Here is an 11,644-nt window from a genome sequence, read left to right as displayed (position 1 = left end):
TTAGATTAGTAGATTAGTAGATTTCAGTAGATCTAGACATGCTGTTCCTGTGTTTGATGTTTGCGCGGAAGGCTTTTGAAGGCTAAGAGACAGTGCCCGTTCTGTGTTGGCCGCATGCAACGTGGATGTTTCCTCCGCTGACGAGGAAACATCAGGCAATTGGCCAGGCAATTATCAAGAAGTGCGAATAAGTCGACAATCAGCCTCAATGCGCACAACCTACTTCCGTGGATGTGTTCGGGATTAAGGATGCTAAGAGCAGTAAGTCGTGGTTGGCATGTTAGGTGGAAAAAAGTCCTTGAAGCTTTTTACACAACTATGCCATATCTCAGCAAAAGTTGTTAGTAACATCGGAAAATATTCTGTTGTATCAAACTGACTCGACACAAGTGGCATTTTGGTGGTCAAAGCAATGGTAGTGAAACTGGATAAGAATCGATCCACCAACTGAAAACTGTGGAGAAGACTCTGTTTATTTAGGAGCGTCCCTAGTCGGTCTGCGGATTCCACCAACCGCTGGGCGCGAAACGGTGTTGATAATCTCTTAGACCCAAGCAAGTCTCTGTTAATAGTCACAAACTATGTGTAGTTGACTCGTGATTAAGGTTACACAACTCATTCCTATACCTAATGCACTACTCATAGAGGCGCTCAAAATTCTTCGACATTCCACGACCGGTTTTACCCTTCTTGGGGCTCATCAGGCAGGTGCTTTCTCCGAGTTTACGTCAACCTTATGTTCTAATTGAAACTTAATTGCACGAAAGTAGCAAAATACACTCACTTGGAAACAAATCTGGTTTTGCGAGAGAGTCACCTGAAGCCCAGTTGAATCTCTCGTTTGTGATGTTTCCAGGTGATACCTCGAATATCGTAACAACTGAGACATCAGGCGGCATGGTGCAGCACATTCAGTTGCCCAGAAACATCACAAACGAGAGATTCAAATGGGTTCCAGATGAGCCTCTCGCAGAACCAAATTTGTTTGCAACTGAGCGCATTTCGCTAACTTCTCATTTCTTATGCGTTAGTTCACTACACTCAGTCGACCCCTGGTACCCATGCGATATCAACGTTTGACCAGTTTTGAAAGATCCACAAAAGGCTCAGTAGTATGCGCGACTAAATCTATTGATTATCGGTTGAGGATCAAATTTCCAAGGCAGTATGGATTCCGAGCATATGGGGGGGACTTGGACCACCGTAGGTAATGTCACAGCAGTTGAAGCATTCGCCAGCTAACCAAGAAGGTGTTATCCCACGTCTCGTTCATAAGTCCTTGTTCTCTCATTTATATCATGTGGACTTGTGTTCCAAAATCTCATTCCTTTAGGTAAAGAAGAAACACTAATTGGTTCCCTGTGCGGCACACAAATGTAATTATATTCAGTGACTTCGTACAAAGCTATTTACGTTTCTTTGTACCACCCATATGTCTTTAAGTGAAGATAAACTTGTTCTTTGCGTACATCACTGAGAATGTTCGAAACGATGGCCTAATCTTACACAAGGAAAAGGCCTCTACGCACCCTGATATCTGTGGATTCATACAAGAATCGTTCCAAGTTCACGTTTATCAGTGCCAAATAAGGAAAGTTTTCCTGTTTTGGTGTGCAAACGTAAAAGCGATCTAGTGATACATAGCCTTTTAAAACTGAGCTGCTGGGTAGCTGAAAAATCCTCATTTCCGACCCACGTACTTGAGCCTTTTAAAGTATCAGTTGGCTTACCAATGAAGGCCAACCGATTGTTCCGGATTTTTTCAAGCCTGATCGCTGCATCCATTTATCATTTATCATTCTAAATTGATAAAGAATGGACATCCCTCCATCAAAAAGGTAGAACCGTTCCTTAATGATTGGTATTCTAAAGAATACTATTGAAATCACAGTTTTATTCCGTAATATTCAAAGCTTCGCGTTTAACCGAAGAAGAAAATGACAAGGGTTAAGTTTTCACCTAGAGCTCTGATTTATTTGTAGAGTCACATTTTGTTCCATTCTGAGAAACACCAGTCCTACAGTCATTCTGATAAAACTTTTGGCCCAGATCATGCCGCTTTTAACCCACGCAATTTTGCGAAAGCTGAGCCCAGATGAAATCCGTTTAATTATTTGAACGGACGGTTTCTCACCATTGGATTGTTAATTAACTCACCTAGTCTAAGACCTTTTGTAGTCAGTATTCCACTTGAGGGGGGTTTTGCACATTTTGCGGCATTTCCTCGATAAATTAAAAAATAACGCATCGAGGCGGGCAATCTGAATCGCATTCCATTTTTATCCCTGTTGAGTGTGAACTTGTGTGTGTTTGTGAAACTAAGCTCCCTCGCTTGATAAAATTTCGTACAATTTTATTTACAGTAACTCCTGAACAAAATACATATAGCACTCCTGACAAACATCCGAAAGGTGGTAATTAAAAAATGTTTGAAAACCTAGCTCTCCCTGAGCTCGACGAGAAACTTCGCAACAGATTTCAGTCATTCAAGCACTAAGTTGTCAAAGCAACGTACATTTGCTTAAGATTTGTTCCTTTTACCAATATATACCTTCTTTCAGTCCACTCGGTTTGGTTTCATCTCGAAAAATTGGTTACGTAAGGGAGAGAGAGTTCACACCCCATCAAATCCTGCCCGATTTTTCATCGCATTTTTATTGCTGAGGAGCGTCGATAGTATCACATACTTGAACCACATGATCGATCTCCGTATTTCCTCGTTGTCGTTCGGTTAACCCCGGTTGATTACGGCAGTTTTACTGCTAGTTATATGTTGGTCCGCATTTACCCACATTAGCTAGCTCCAGCAGTCTGGTGTATGGAAAAAACTTGAAGACTGAAGATCTGGTACTGGTCTAACAGCGTACTTATATGTTCTTTGTTTGTTTTGTCTTGTTGATGGAGCTAAAAGCATATATTTAAGGACTTTATACAGAGAATGATTTCTTTCAAAATTTTGTAAATGGTGGGTTTGCCCCATAGCTAAAAAGCTCTGGGTACCTTAGTGAACTACAAAATAAAGGCGCAGTGTACTTAGCGAATTTACTGTTACCGTGAACAACTACAAACAGTTTTACGATCAGCTAATGGCCTCCGCTAAGGACGGATTATGTCTAAAGAATTTAAATCTTCTTAGCTGAACATATTATTTATTAAAGCCTGATCATTTTTTTGATATCTCAGAGACAACAGGGATGAAACAACAAGACTACCTTAAGTGATAATCTTTCGTAGAAAAAGATTATTACTTAAGGTAGTGTGGGCGAGATAGCCCAAGTGGTTAGAGCGCGAACTCACTGACCTGAAGGTCCGTGATTCGAACCCGACCTGTGCCTCTCGACTTCCCCTGTCTAGGCTTGGGAAACCTGGCAGTATCCCAGCCCCCTAGCATTGGAGTTAGGCACCGGAAGGATGCTACAGCTGAACGATTTATTTTTCAATTTCGCAGGAAAACATGTGCGCCTACTTAGTTGTGGGTTTTAACAGAGCAGAAATCAATTTTTTCACTCCCATAGTGACTAATTTTGTCGAGTTTCCCTATCAGAGTAAGCTAGTATCTGGTGGGCCGTCGATAATTCCCACGCAGTTGTGTCTGTGAAATAGTAATTCGATGCAACAAACATACCGTTTCAAACCTTGGATGGTAGGTATACAATTTCCTAGGATATCTTTTGCTTAGGTTACAGTCATTATTACTCATGCCCCAGGGCACAACGAGAAACAAACACCTCATTATTGAAGAGCTCTACTTGAATGCTGACTTCTTGGGCATATGTGAAACTATTTGTTTTTACTGTCCCTTTTCCAGCCTTTGTTTTCTTGCACAGCCCGCCCATAATGTCGACAAAGTGTTCTATAGTCCGACGCGGTTTTACTTTTCCCTAAGCTCATCATACGGGACTCGTCGCCGGGTATTCAAATGAAACAGAAGGCACTCTTTGTACAGCAATGTCGACTGAAGTTTATCGTAGTTGAATACGTAGTTGAATATTACCTTACTTCAATTAATTGCAAGGGAATGTAAACCTGAACTCACTGTAGTAGTGAATAGGATGGAAACTTTAAGAGTGCGCTCTTTTGATGTGTTCACAAAAGGACAAAACCAGGAGTGGGCTGTTGGAAGATTTTTGGCAGTATGTGGTATATCATGAGAAGTACTCCAATATCCTGGATGTGTTCCAGCTCAAACACAGAGTGGCCTTTGCAAAACAAATCTGGCTGAATAATAGTGCGACGAAGGGTTCTTCGGAGAGCCAGTTAAGTCCTCCTTTGCCACCACTGTAAAATCCAAATCATAATCATCCATCTTGGGATCAACGTCACCTCCGTAGTTTGATGTGATTACTCCACATCTGGCCAACTTGAAATTCATTCTATCAATGGTGCGCATCATTAGCCCTAAGATCAATTAGGTCCGGTCAGCTGACTTGTGTAGTTAGTATCGCTATTGTCACTGTCGTAGACCAAGACGTAAATACTTAAATAATCGAATTGGGAAAGGTGAATAATTTTTGCAGTCGCGACATGTGCATAGTCTACTTGACACAGTGACCGATATATTGAGGGACACTTTCTTGTCTATTTCCTTTGGTTAAGGACCACGTGGACCTGTCGTCCAGCAAAGGCCATTGAAAAACAAAAACAGTCTGCAGTTTTTTGAGGTCGGGTACCTCAAAAAGACTTTTATGGATGCACAACAGGGCGGTGGCATGGTGTTGTAGGGTCACGGACGGCCTCATTTCTCTGATTAGAAAGTGCGTACAAAGTACTTCGTATAATTCTATTCCCGACCTTCTCGTGAAAACACTTGATCTGCCTACACCCCTGCACTTCAACTAAATATTTTAGGGGGTGTTCTGTTACCATATGAAGCGATGATGAAGCCCTGGATTGTCCTATCCTCATGTCCGTCATCTGACAACTGCTACTCTTGGTGTTATTACTTTCGTTGAACTCTAAACCACAAGCCAATTTTGACAAGTTTAAGAACGTTCACATCCTGTATTATAGAAAACATTTACGTTCCGCTCTTCTCTGGGTTCCACTGGAAATGCTCGTCCCGACCGGTGTATTCGCTTAAAATTTTCTACCCAGAGTGATATGTTCATACCTGCAGTGACAAAGGTCCGAAAATTCCGTAGCAACTCCAAAACGGTTGAAATTCACTCTCGTATCATTTGATGGAACAAGACAAGCTTCCATTTCCTCAAACGGGTTTCGGAAGCACAGCCGTCAGATTCACCGAATAAATCGATTTTTGCTCTCAAATTGTCTAGTAATCCATCGGATCACCGAGCATAGGAATGGTGTGGTGTGCATTGCGCAGGAAACTCAATGTTGGGCAAACATAAATCACTCCAGCTAGACAGATTTATTCTGGTACTAAACTGCCATCAGTGTTGATAAATCAGACATGGCTTCCTCGGAAATCCAATTCCAACACCATTTTCATCTCAGCTAGATGATTTTAACAAAATGAGTTATCCTCAGAAAGTTTGAACAACAGATCTTTTGACAGCGCTTCATTTATCGTCTGCGAGCATTTGACTTTTCAAAGCGGAAAGAAAACGGATTGGACTAGCTGAGCTGAGCTAAACACGTCATACGGTAGTATCATGAGGCACAAAATGTGTTCTTTCTGCAGTAGCCCAATATGTAACAAAAAAGTCTTCAATTTTATTTGAAAGCGATATTCAATGTGTTTATATATTTACCCGTTATAGGAAGTAATGTATACAGGGCTGTTGTCTAAACCCTTGTTTGTAAAAGATTGCCTGACTTCACTTGTTGAATTTACAGTGAATTATATCTGGTACCTATTAACCTTCCGAACACATTAAATGAAATGGTTCCGCCTTAGGTGCCCGCCACTCACGTGGGCGTACAAATGTTTTATAACAAAACAAGTAGGAGACAAGCATAAAATGACGGTTACTGGAGTCAGTTCCGATGCACTCATACGGTAGAATACTATACGTATAACTTCCTGCAAGTTGGCTCAAGTTACTCGCAGATGAACTATTGTGTCCTCGACCTAGAGGGTTGTTGTGTGGACTTATGAAAGTGAAATGTAACATCCATAAATTCTTTTGAGCAAAATGTGAGGGATTGCATCGGTACTTACTGATGCTTACTGGCCCCAACGACTAGAAAAACCCGACAAATCACCGTTAAAATCACATCCATTCTCACGGGCGGGATCAACATTGAAACCTGTGAAACTACTGCTCTTTAAGGAAAGTTGGTTTGCCTATTTCATTACCAGGTAGGTGTACCAGAAGTGACCAGGAGAATCAAACGTACCTTTTGAAGATCCTGATCAACTGCTGGCAAATAAAGATCAGTTGCCAATTTAAACACTAAATTTCCAGTTTTTTTTTGCATAGTCTCTGTTGAGAAGAAGCACGACAAGATGTATCATATAATCCCAGGTCCCTTCTTGAGTGTCTGAAGTTTTACTCATGAATACAGCGGAAAAGTTTGAGCAATCAAGACTGATTAATCCACATTGTGAAGGAAAAATTGTAGGGATTACCACAAACCCACTCCGTCTAGTTGAACAACGTCAACATATGCGTTCAGATAAGCCCATGGTCAGATTGTCAGTGTAAGAAGAAGGGTTAACACAGAAGGAGCTGTACGATATGGTACATGAGCTTGCCTACAGCCTGATATGGTAAGATGGCGCAAATACATAAACTATTGGAAATTTCGTTAGAATATTTTTTCTAGTTTAGTTAACCAAACTTTAGCTGGCCAAACTGTATAACCATCAACTACTATCCGCAAGTTTGCGCGTTCGAATCTTTCTAGATGAGCAAGTAATGGTCAAACAGCTGTGCAATTATTCTAGGCTATGCTGCGCGGATAGACTTCAAGTACACGACGAATTTCAAATTGAACTTCCGTCTTTTGTCTTTACAACGCAGTATCTACGGTGTTGGCAACTTCAAAATGCCCCAGTTTTGTACAGACTTATGACTTTGCATATGATCAGGGTGGCCCATGTTCAGTGCATATCCAACAGACAGTTACGGCAACTTGAATGGTTTTACGCCGACTGTTGGAAACACCTGAGTACTTTTCCGTGCTGTTATTTTGTAATCAGAAATGTATCATTCATGTAGTGCCACCATATTTCAGCTAATGTCCGGAGATATTTATTTGATCTGGTTCGAAATGATCCAAAAAGAGTTTATCTACATTAGAAGATGTGAGAAAAATTGTTGCGATCCCTTCTAACAAATGGAACTCCAATTTTATGCGCATAGACTGTTCTGAGTTACGTGTGATGAATAGCTTTTCATATTATTTAACTTCCTATTTTTGAGATGTCATTACTTGGCAGATGGCCCACTATAGAAAAAACAGTACCATTGAAATTCATGCTCAAGTTTCGCTCGGGCCAATGAGTGCCTTTTCTTGTGGTGCCAGAATTTTCTCCAGATTCCTTGACAAGTTGCGAGCTGCAGACTTCGTCTACTGCACCATGAAGATTGAAGGGCTCATTGGGTTGTGGAGTAATACAAACTCGTCCAAGGGACACAAAGGATTTGGGTTCGGAGAAAGTCTAAAGTCAATCATATTTGACATTATTTTTTACTCCTCTTAGGCAGTCACTTCGCCCATATTTTTTGTCACTGGAACCTTTGTCTCACGTCGTTGTCCTGGTCATAACACCTTTCACGGTTTTTCTCTCACAATTTCTTTGTTTGTAGAGCTATTAGAAAATATCAGAACCTTGCGTCAGGTTTTTCAGTGTCAGTCGTTCCCGAGGTCGCAGTTCGTAATTGGTTCGCTTTTCCTCCTTATCAATTCCAATAATTCTCACTTCTGCCCCATTAGCGCTCGTTTTTTAACCATAGCGTGCACCCTTGTGTGGAATCTTGCATCGAATTAGGTCAGAAAACTATTCTCGGGGTCTCTTTGTATTCTACGCCAAAGTTCTCAGGAATGATTCCATTTAGTGGTCTCCCGGAATGTTTCATCGACCGAAGATCTTGAAGGACACTTCAACGTCAAGAACAACGCTCCATTCTTCCAATTTCGCTAAATGCTAATTGCATAGTTTGACTTCTTGCTCTTGTGCAAAAGCGAATGGTTCAACCTCCTCTATTGGTGATTCACTAAATGGTTGTCTGTCTGGTATTAGGGGTTGTTGTCTGTTAAGAAGGTTGACATTTTTTCTGTTGTGAGACATGTCACCGGTATAACATGGTTGAAAAATGCTGAACGTCTCCGACTTCATACACTCTTGTTGTAACTCGAAATAGGCACCGAGGGCAACAACAACTTGACAAAACCATTACAGCTCAGGACGTCATGTTCGACTGTCTATTGTCATCACAAACAAATATGGGATGGACAAAGAAAGCCCAGGCAGGATAAAAAAACAAATAGCATAGAAGGGATTTGATAGGTGCAAAAAATCAATATTGGGGGAAGTGTGTAACAGAGTAGGATAGGAAAATGTAGAGTTTTCAGGCCACAGTTCTAGGTCCGAAACAGTTAGAAATGACGAACGTTAAGTACGGGACCTTGGAACGGAGGATGAGAATGAGTGTGGTATGTGAGATGAGCAAAGTTTGCCGTACCATATGTGCGTCCTTACACAAAGCCAAACTAAAAGCCGTGTTTCTTAACGCACTATTCCGACTCCTTATGGTGGTGGCCAGCGCAGACGTGAACTCTCAAAGTGGCAACAAATACTCCGTAAGGAGTCTGGACTGACACTGTAATTGCCTGTGTCTCAGAATATGTGTAGCGGTTCAGGATCTCAGCATTTCATCGGTCGATCGGAATAACCATCTAGACAGGGATTCAGCCGTTTGAACTGACAGGCTTCCTTCTGCTGCCTACCTCACGTGCATCCTCCTAGGTGCACACAGGACCGTGTCGTCGAGCTATCCTTCGGGTTTGGTGGTGCTGTTCGCATGTGTGGGTAGATAAATTAGGTCAGCAATATTCTGATGATTAGTCTAATTGCATGGCTTTTTATCAAGTGAATGAAGGTATGGATGGATGGGACTGAAACCATTTAGGAAATATATGGTTTCATATCTCCAAATGAGGACGGCTGCTGAGTCGTTTTTCGGATAGCTGGAAAGTTTTATCACCTAGCTCGTCTGTTCACACGTTACAATACAGTTTCGCCCATCGTTCGATGAAGTATTGGTGTCATACTTACTTCGTAAATCACTCCAGTGCTTCCACTAGCGTCTTTACAACAGGACTGTTTAAGCCAGTGTGAGGTGAATACACATAGATCATACTTGTGGAAGTGCAATTCATTTACAGCACGAACCTTTGCGTTGTGAGTTCGCGTCTAATGACACGTTTGCATCAACTGAGGCATGCCTTCTCTCTAGTTGTTTAATAGCAATTCAGGGCATCGCAACGTGTAGGGATGCGGTATTCAAATGCTCGATGCTTAGGTCCCGGGCGTTCAAAGCATAAGTTGAGTTTTTCAGCCTGTCCAGCTTCCTGAGCTGTGAAAGGGTGGCAAAAACTTTGCAGCTTTAAAGTTGGTGAGTCCGTGCAGACTGTGCTTGTTTTGACTGCCAAGACCTGGATACGGGCTCTTCCGGTAGGTGGGTGCTTGAAGTCTACTTTGTCTGTTTGACAAGCATATCTTCTAGGGTTGACAGTAATCCGTAACAATTTGAGGCAGTCGAGATGTATCCGTAGAGGAAAGGTACAAGTTGATGAAATTCAGGCTCTGAACCCAAAAGGAATACGCTGTTCGCCGCGTCAACCCACCTGTGTTGCGAATGCCTAGGTGGAAGTTCTACTGTACGGTGACATTCCACGTGGTCCACCTGTTTACTTTATTGTAATGTCTAATAATAAGCCACACTGACTGAACTTTCTCCAAGCAGTGGGTTTCATTTTTGGGGCCATTCCTTTCGGGGGCTATCGTAAAGCACACCTAACTCGCAGAAGCATATTAGCTATTGCTCAGTCATGGTTGGCTATGAAGCACAAAATTCCTCGAAAAGAGCACACAGAAATGAGTTTTTGCTTGATATCCTGATGTGTTTTAAGGGCATGTGCCTTACTGCATAATATCCGACAAATAAATAGATAATAAACGGATAAAACAGAAATGAGCCAACCATCAAACGTGTCAACGGTTCGATCGCTTCATATCGATATTATTAAACAGTCTGTTTACTATTTCCGAATGTTAGACGTCGGATACCCAACAGAGTTTCCTGTCTAGCTTCAAAATCTGGTCTAACCTGTGTCAATCTGCCCTTGTGCATGTGTAGGTAGGTCTTCTGTTTATTTTCTGGGACTGACCGGATGAACGCCACAATCAGTGTGGCGATCAGCGTCGGATTATTTGCGTCGAAATTCTTTTTAACCATCCTTAAAGCCACCAAAATTTCACTATAATTGACTTTATTAAAAACTGGATAATATTAGTAGGCAGATACTGACAGTTTTTATACCACTAACAGATTTCTTGGATTGTGAAAAGTCGCCGTGCGACACACATTTGTGACACGCGTATTTATCACAAGGCCCATGCGAAGTTAACAATTTTTCGTTTGATTATTTTACATTCTGCAATAATTTGCAGTTTTTTCGAGTGACATTTAGTAACACATCAGTTCAGGTGGCAGCATACTGTCTGACTACTCTGTCTGTGGTCAGTTTCGGATCAGTCACATGCGGTGTGTCACCCCCCAGAAGAAACTGTACAAAAGTAAGAAAAAACGATGATGTCTCAACTTATGAGTATCCAGAGCATTCACTCCCCTCCCTCACTTTACGCAACATGCGAATGCAAATGCCTCCTTAGATCCGACGCTGCTGGTTCTCAACAGGCTCACACTCGTCATCTGCGAAACATTAGAATGTGGTTTATTCGTTCTATTGTATGACCACTACTCGCCGGACAAGCCACCAGACAATATGGGCTGTCATACGGGCTCCGGAATAACAGTGCACTACCCATTACTATCTCAAAATTGCGCCAATGGGTGATCCTGAGGATAGTTCATGCAGTGTCAAAATGCGGAATGGCACCAAATCGAAACTTAGAGGGATCGTTGAATATGATTGATAGCTAGGTGATATTTTGTGCTGGCGCTCACCACTGTGCCATCAAGTTTAGGCAGACTGGCAGTTAGGGACAAGCTTTTGCATGCTTCCCGTCAAGCTTTATTTCTCTCGAGTTTACGTCGACATCAAAGGTCTGTAGGTGGCAACGAATTTGGCTCTAAACTAACCAGTAATAGTTCCTCAGATATGCGCAGCCGTCCAGTAGTTTAACAAGCAGTGACTGGCATATCTGCTTCGGATACCAGCATTCACATGTGGACATTTACTAGAAGCTTTATATCAGTATTTCCAGTATTTTCAGTATTCCTAAACCACAAGACATCGGTTGCTCGTATTCATTTATCGTTTCCTATCGTCTAATTAACCTTCTCACAGATGATATCATGTCCATTTGGGCCACAGTAGCCAGAAAAAATCAAACTTCTACGATAAATCGGTAGGCTGCAGAACAGATGCCTTCACAGAAACGTATGTTCAAAATTGAGAGGGTCGACTTTCACGAAATAATCGATCAGTATTTCCTGGACCACTTGTAAACTGGCGTGTTCCCATAAATTTCATGAATGCGGGATCA

This window comes from Opisthorchis viverrini, assembly GCF_000715545.1.
Source record: "Opisthorchis viverrini unplaced genomic scaffold opera_v5_40, whole genome shotgun sequence".
In the NCBI taxonomy this organism is placed as follows: domain Eukaryota; kingdom Metazoa; phylum Platyhelminthes; class Trematoda; order Opisthorchiida; family Opisthorchiidae; genus Opisthorchis; species Opisthorchis viverrini.
The sequence above is the reverse complement of the archived record's forward strand: the minus strand, read 5'-3'. Positions refer to the sequence as shown.